The sequence below is a fragment of the Gavia stellata genome, chromosome 4, assembly GCF_030936135.1.
Source record: "Gavia stellata isolate bGavSte3 chromosome 4, bGavSte3.hap2, whole genome shotgun sequence".
In the NCBI taxonomy this organism is placed as follows: Eukaryota; Metazoa; Chordata; class Aves; order Gaviiformes; family Gaviidae; genus Gavia; species Gavia stellata.
In genome coordinates, this window is record NC_082597.1 from 53,874,837 (window position 1) to 53,882,349 (window position 7,513).

Genomic DNA, 7,513 nt, shown 5'->3' on the forward strand with positions numbered 1-7,513 from the left:
AGCAGCCATCAGATTGCCAAGAAGAAATTGTGTGAAAGCCACCTGATTTTCAACACATTTTCTGGGTATGGGAGAAATAGTAGTTGACATATTTCTTGGCTTCGGTAATGGGTTTTGACGAAGTCTTTCATGATGCTCTCGTTTGCAAACTACTGAAGCCTGATACTCATGAAACTCTTACAACGTGGATACAGCATTGTCCTGAAAAAAAACCAGGTACAGGGTACATGTTAAACCTGTTACCCTGAAAGGCTGTGTCAAACAGGTCTTCTGAGGGAGTCCACCTGGTATTTGGTGCTATACGATAATTTGTTAGAAACTGGGGTAATAGAATATGATACACTCTGAGTACATTTACACATGACACAAACCCGTCAAGGGCTGCAGATGTGTTGAAGGGCAGGACTCAAACTGCAAATCATCATGATAAACTGGAAAAATGGTCTGGGAAAAAAAATGGGATGCTATTTAGTCAGGATGACTGCATTCATGTGGAAAAAAGGAACTGTAACTGTGGAGGATGGGGAACAAGAAGTAGCTCTTTTCTAGAAAAAGGTCTGGGGGTTGGGGGAGTTACAGTCATACAAAAACTGAGTGTGAGCCAATAATGATGTACTGCTGCAAAACAGGCAACATAGTGGTATGTAGGAGGAGGATAGCTGTCTGGAAGATACCTGGAGAAATCCTCCTTCTGTTGCTGGCACAAGGAAGATCTCAGCTGCAGTATTTTGCCTAGTTTGGGACAGTATCCTAGAAAGAGGTGGAAAAGCTGGGGAAAGAAATTTTGGGAGAGAGCAGCAAGAGCAGTCAAGACCTGGAAAACAAGGTGTGCAAAAGTAGAGCCAAAAAGCTGTTGGTGCTCAGTCCAGCGGAGAAAACACTGAGAGGGTGCATGCTTGTCCCTTCAGCTATGTCACATCAAAGGTGGTGGCAGATGGGAAGGGAATAATCTGTTCTCTCTGTCCACAGGGAGTAGATGAACGAGAAGAGACCTTAACCTGCAGCAAGGAACTTTGGACATTAAGGAAAACTTTCTAATTGTGAGGAGAGTGAGACACTGGAGGAGACTGCCTGGGGAAGGGAGCAGGAGGCTGTGTAATCTCTCCTGGAATCTTTCCAGGGTTAAGTGGCTTGTGTCCTGCATGGCTTTGGTGTCCCAGTATAGAGGGTAGAGGACAGTCTGGGCAACCTTACAAGCTCCTTTCCGCCTTGTTTCCCATATTGCTGTGACACTTGCCCTGATGAAGCAGGGTTCGTACTTCCCAGCAGAGCCAAGTTGCCTGCTGAGCTCTGCAGTGAGACAGCTCAATGAGAGCGTCACCCCACCTGGTGCTGTTGGGGGCATCACAGCATCAGGTTTCAGGCACTGTTTTAATGTCATTATAGGTATTACCTGCTCCTATTAAGCGAACAAGGTCTCAGAGCATCTTTTATGGTGCTGCAGAGCAACCTTATATCAGACGAGGCTCCAACCTTTTGAATCTAGACAAGTTGTCAGGCTCTGAGCTGGGTGTACTTTCATGCCTGTGGTCCTTGCGATACTTTGTGCCTGTTAGGATTAGGACTTTAATTCCTGCTAATATTTCAGGTTTGCAAGGCTACATGTGAGACTTCTTTAGGATGCATGTCTCCAGGTAATACTTTAAAAGAGCCCCAGTTACTATGTAACCTCATTTCACATAATGAGGTTTATCTTTCTTATGTCTTTTCATAGCCTCCTGGTAACAGTATTTTTTACAAGGAAATTTGAACTTTGTTGCAAAGGATTTGGGAATAGTCATTTTTATTCTATTTACAGTAGATACAATTGTGCTAGAGAAAAAGATGTGCTCAAGAAGGGATGTCATATAAAAATGAACTCTTTTCCCAGGTTCTTTAGTACCAAATGAGTGGCTTTTTATTGTGTCATTTCAAATCCTACATCTGTAAGCCAAATTAAACACTGAAAGACAGAAAAGTTTGTTTTGTTTTGTTTTAAGTAAAGGCCATAGGCTAAGGTGACTTCAAACAAATAATAATAAAAAAGAGGTTAATGTGTAGTATGACAGCAATTGTCTGTGTCTTACCCTGGGGAGATGTGGTTTTATTAAGATATAATTTTTGCAGTGACAGTTTAGCATTCAGCCAGATCAACCTGGACTTCCATGGTCAAAAGCAAAGAAAAATAAGATGTTTGTATCTTCACTGAGAGTCATGACACACATACTGTGATATATGACAATATCTTTGAGGGCTTTGCATGTTGCTACCAGGTTCCTTTAAAAATATTAAGTAAGTGTTCAGCTGCTCCACATGCGTGACTAGTATCACTGAAGATGTGGTTGGGGCCTTTGCAGCCCATATTGCACTAATATCACAGCTTTCATGTGGTAAAATAAAGCACTGAATGAAAAATGCAACAAAATGTAATGTGGACTGAATGAAAAATGCAACAAAATGTAATGTGGACGGATAATGTTCACCATTGTGGTAGAATAGGAACCAGATAACCATGAGATCTTCCTTCTTGCCATACTGTTCCCTAGGGAAATCAGGAATGTTAATATTGTTAGATTTAGAATATCATTATGACTGTATTTTGCAGAGATGGCAAGTATGACTGCTACTGTAGTAATACTTGTGATGATTGATGACTTGTTAAATATATATATGTGGATTTTTTTCAAATATATAAAAAAATACATACATAGAAAGAGAGAGGTAGAAAAACCCTTGTTCTGCACATTCACTTTGGTTTGGTTTTCTGATTAATTTCCTATGGGTAGGACAGAGACTTATAGCAGATGATTTTTATTCTCTAGTCAATTTTTTTTTTTTACCAGCTGGATCTTTATTGTTTTCATTTAAAGAAATACTAGTAGTGCAAGTTTTCTCTGGAAGCGAGGTATGCAAACCTCTCCAGTTGTTTGAAGATGACTCCTGAATGAAACACATTGTGGTTGGATTTCCCTGGAGCACCATGGTCAGGGAAAATGTCTCATAATGGCATTTGCAACATTATAGTATCCTAAATGTTGCTAATTCAAGCAATGGCTATTAAACATTTTAGTTGGTTGTAAGAGATTTAGATGATTTCTGTCTGTAATGCCAGAGGCTGCTATGGCATTTTACTGAAAAATAAGGGAGGTACAGTCTCAGCCCCTGGGAATGAACAGAACAGAGAGGCAGAGATCAGGGAAGGTGAGCGTGGCATGGAAGCCATGAATGAAAATTACTGAAATTTGTCTGATGCCTTGTTGATCCAGGATTGCTTTTCCAGGAAAGAGAGATGGTTTGCAGTGAAAGGGCAAACGAAAAATACATATTTCCAAGGTAGTTTGGGGCAAAGTAAAAGGTGCAATGCAGGAGGACATCATAAGTCATAACTGGATGGCAGAAGCTGTTACATGCACATGGGGGAGCAAGAAAGACAGCAGACACTGCAGTTGGGAGAGAAAATTGAAAGTCTCTGTGTAGGGTGGACAACAATGCAGCAATGTTTACACATGACAAACAATTGTTTATGTAAGGCAAAACTAGAAAAGACTCTACAAATCTCTAATGGGACCCAGGAAAGTGAAGTTAATTGGCAGCATGATGGTAGATGGAATTCAAAGTAGATAGATCCCAAATTAGGTATATATTAGGTGAAATAATTAGCATTATTTGCAAGAAGCAATATGCTAGGTCAACTATAATTACTCCTTTAAAAGTACTTTAAAGCAAGTTTATTTTTCTTGGGTTTTAATTTCTTTTGCTCTTTAAATAAGAATTTTGGCCTTACCATGAGGACACCAGAAGAATCTTGGCCTTAAAATCCCAAGTGGAAGTTGGTGTTTAAATGAGGAGTCTGAACTGAATTCCAGAAATCTGGCCTAATAGAACAACTGACACATTAGGCAATCCCAGATGCAAGCTGGTATGCAATATACAGAAACCTGTAGGCTTAAACTTAAACAGTAAGCTGCTGTAGAATCCTTGTCCAAAAGTTAAGTTCGCATTTGTATCTTTCAACCGGTGTAAGCCATCAGCTAGTAACCAGAATGACAGCGTTGGCACAGGAGTCCTACAGTCCTGCAGCTGGAATCCATAAATGCCTGTTATAGCAATTCTTTTATCTATACCTTTTGTCTGTGGTTGTGGAGAAGGTATTCTGGTGCAAGAAATTAATTTACTGACTCTAGCCAACAGCAGCACACTGGAAAGAAAATAACTGTGGTCTCTGATCTTCTCTGCTTTCTGCTACAGCCAGAGGTAGAAATATGTTGTATATGGATTCACTACATAAGGATTTCCTTGCATGCCAGGAGAGTGGGAGAGTGTTGCCAGTGTGGGCCACGCAGGCTGCAAATAGACTTTTGTCCTGTGTTATGCGAGTCCTAGCAGTGCTATTTCCCAGCTGTTAGAGGAGAAGGTTTGCTTTCATTAAATGCTATACCTAAATATCATTTGGCATACTGGAATATTTGTGAATGACATACAGTTTACCACCTGCTGGAACAATTTTTCTGAATACTGATTTTAAAATATAATTAATAGATAATTTCAGTGGGTACAATTACATGAAGATGTTTTTGTTTTGTTTGGGAGTAAATTGTTTTTACTATGAAACCTACATTCATGGTTTTGGCATTTAGGTGTTGTTTGTACCTGGATATAAGACTTAAACTGTGAATTAAATCCACAGTATATTTCAATGCTACTTTCACAATGACAACTTCATTTCCAGCGTAATCTAAAAACCTTCCTATAATTATATGATGTCTTGTAAATAGGACATAAGCCAGAAGGCTTTAGAGAATTAAATAACTGAGGCAATATACAGTACAGAAAATAGCGCTGCAAAGACATTGAACTGCATTTGAACAAATGAAACCAGATTAATTAAAAGATCAAAGATAGAGGAGATGGAGGAAAGTACCTTTTAAGGGAACTGAAAGGAGACAGAGAATAAGTGAAATGGGGGACTTCTTTAAAAAAAGAAAAGAAATCTTTGAGTGACAGATGAGATTCGGTGGGGAAAAAGGGGGAGTTGCCAAGGAAGCCTAAGTAGCCCCAGAGGTGGTACAGTGTGGATTGAAATTGAGCAAAGCGAGGGTTCAAGTGCCAGGAGGGCAGGACTGGCTCCTGGCAGAGGTACCCCAGGCAGCTGCTGAGGGCTGCGGGAGGGAGCAGACAGCCTTTGCTTTTCTGTGCTTGTGCCAGAGTCCTGGAAAGGCAGCCTGTGGGTGAGACAAGGGGATGTGAAGCAGCAACACTCGAGATTGAGAAGTCTTCTCAGAAATGAGGTTTTTACTCCAACCCTTCATCCCCTGGGCAGCAGCAGAGTGGCAGACTCCAGCTCTCCATATTTCGGGACTGGTTTGGCCCTCCCATGGCCCAGGCCAAGTCACATTGGGGATGGCATCAATCTGGAGCCAGGGCTGCATGATGCTGTAACCGGCTCATTGTAATGCCCTTGCTATGTGTGATGGCTTGTTTCTTGTCGGTAGTGGTCAGTGAGCCCCCCAGCATGACACTGCCAACTTCACTTTTTAAACAGTATTACTCGGGACTGGGCTGGTTAACAGGAGATGGCATCATTAACAGCAGGAGCAAAGCCTCTTCTGGGAAACGTGGCTTCTTGCTACAAGGGTGATTTGCCCATTATTTACTACTTTCTTTTTTCCTCGTAAAAACCACAGGTCAACATTATTATACCATTAATATGCAGTAGGTCAGTAAGAAGCCATAAATGTCTGCATTCAGAGCAAATTACAGTGTGTCAGTTGTGCTACATGATCTATTACAATGTGACATTTCTTAGGGCGTAACTCTGCCAAGGAAAAATGACTCTTCAGGAATGAAAACATTTTAACGAGCTCTCAGACAACAAGTGAAATTTCACAACCATAAATATATGATAATTGCCAGAGATTTTGCTTTTGTTTGAGGTTTCCCTTTATTTGTGGGGAGGGGATCGCCCTCTCTCAGATTAGAAGGTGTTTGACTTTCATAGGGAAATGTGTAAGTGAGATACATTATCAGATATTCACCTTCATTGTTGTTGCTTCTCTTATTGTTTCCTAAGTAGTTTTGCAGTAAGTTTTCTGTTTCTTGTGATTCCAGGTAAACTTTGTGAAGAGAATCTGTGGCAACTGGAATCTACATCTGTTCTTAACTTTGCTGCAGTGTTGTGTGGTATTATTAATAATAATTTTAACATGTAATATGAGGAAATTTATTCTTGCTCTCTATGACATTATACATTGCAAGTTTTTGTATTTAGTATAAAATCACCATGGCTCCAGAACTGCTAGATATATGACTAAAGCAGATTACATACTTTCTATTGTGTTTGATAATGTATTAGCAAACATAAAAGCAGGGAAGGAAAACTTTTTCATTTTATCGAAAATCTGTGGAGGAATAATTAGAACTAGACAGAGCTAAGAATGACTAATTACAGAAGTGGAACGCTAAAGGGGAACAACACACACACCCCACCGCCACACCCTTTTCAGAAACTTAAGCTTACTTTTTGTAATAACTTCAATATTCCTTGTATTGCGCATGTAAGAAAACCAGTATGTTTTGTAAGTCATGTAACAGCGTGCATCTGAATTAGCTATTTGCAGACATGTTGGAAGTATAGCTACAGTGCCAGCCATGGAGACATATGTAGACTGATCAGTCCCCAACTTGCTTTCTCCGTAAGATCTATTCCTCCCTCCAAGTGTTATGCAGGTTGCTACAGGTTTCTAATTTAATTTTTGTCATTGCAGGGTGGTGTTGTTTTTTTGGTTTTTTTTTTGGCAAAGGTTTGCTTTTTTGTTGAAGCCAGAGGTGGCTAGTGCTTTGCCCATCAGCCCAGACTACCTGCTAGGCTTCAAATTCCTCTAAATAAGCTCTCAATAATCTCCCACTTGTAGTTCATCTTTACAGAAGATAGTAAAATTCCTTCTGTCATCTTAAAGTTTCTCTGCCATGTTGCATGGCACAGCTTCCCACTGGCCCTCTGTGGGGTTGAATTGCTGGTGTTGGACAAGCTGAAGGCTCTCTCTAAGTTTACCTGATGCAGATATGGTACAGCTACTGTGCTGCTACTTTGCAGTTGTCTTTGCTTTCGCCTCCATCATTTTCCTGCACCAGTAGCCCTGTCCCAGTGTTACAGTTCCTGCTTTTTAAGAGTATTACTTTCTGTTCTGTGGCTACCTGATAACTGTGCTTGGACTGGGACATCTGTGTGTAGTGGCCTCTGGCCTTGTTGTAACAGTCCATCTGCCCAACTGTTACTCTCCCAGCTGTTCCCATGGCACATGCTTCACAGCTCAGCACTCCACCCTGCCTGCAAACAGCCTTACTTCTCTGACTGGTGCTGGGCTGCTGTGCAGTTGCTGGGAGTGTGCAGTGGAGTGGTCCAGCTTTAAAAGATGTTGATTCCTTCCTACCTGCCTTGCCTTTGCCACTAAGCTCTTTTTATTGCTAAATATCGAGGTGAAAATGATGCGTGCATAAATTTCTGTTTGGGGTTGAACCACTTTATTCTAGTATG